The following is a 998-nucleotide window of genomic DNA, read 5'->3' as shown; positions in this document are numbered from 1 at the left end:
GTTTCCTTTTTTATTTAGGAGTTGTTTTCTATAAATAGGGCATGTAAACCTCATTTTTAGGGGTTAGACGTTATTATTTTAGTTCTATTTTGTGACTTGAGAGATTATTCTTGCAAACCTAGCAATTATTAATTTCCTAAGTTCGTTTGAAGATTTTGGGTGGTGCAATTCAAGTTGAAATTCTGGGTTTATTATTCTTCTTACATAAGTTCATAATTCTTTCATCTAAAACAATGAATTGTGTTCATATGATTATGGGTAACTAAACCCTGCAACTAGGGTTGTGGGAACCATGAACGATTAACAAAGTATGAATAGTAAATAAGCAATTCTTGAATAGTGTTGTTGCATACATTGATATTTCTTTCGTTTAGAAGTCTTTTTAATGAGTGCACGCGTTAGAACTCGCCTTGTTGCTACTTGCCGGACCAAGAAGGTAATCAACAAGAAAAGAATTATCAACATAGATTTAGTGTGGTACTATCTAATAGTCTAGTGTCTATTGGTGCGAAGTAATAACTAAGCCAAACATCGATTATGATGTCTAATATGAGGTAAAGGTAAGGGTTAGTAAATTATACACACGTAGCCGGACCAAGGTGTGGGGTGAAATTCTTTAAATGTCGGACCAAGGATTTAGAGATACCTAACTTATCACTTTGCATGTAGTACACTAGGAAAGGATTGCTACTACTAGGATTACTGCGTTATGAGCTTGTGGGGGACACGTATACCCTAGTTATTTCTCTCATCTTGATAACAACCAAAATTGAGTTTTGATTACTGATTACTTATTAAATTCTTATAATTTGTTTCACAAAACCCCCCCTTTTTATTACTTGTTTCTGAAAGTAATTTGACTAATCGAATATAATTGTTGGTTAAATTAAAGTCTAAACCATTTTCCTCGTGGGATCGACCCCAACCTACAAGTTGGGTTCTTTACTTGATAACGATCGCTTATACTTCTGTAAGGAGGTGTAATTTGAACGTATCAA

The sequence above is a fragment of the Solanum tuberosum genome, unplaced genomic scaffold (genome assembly GCF_000226075.1).
Source record: "Solanum tuberosum cultivar DM 1-3 516 R44 unplaced genomic scaffold, SolTub_3.0 scf00018, whole genome shotgun sequence".
NCBI lineage: Eukaryota > Viridiplantae > Streptophyta > Magnoliopsida > Solanales > Solanaceae > Solanum > Solanum tuberosum.
The sequence above is the reverse complement of the archived record's forward strand: the minus strand, read 5'-3'. Positions refer to the sequence as shown.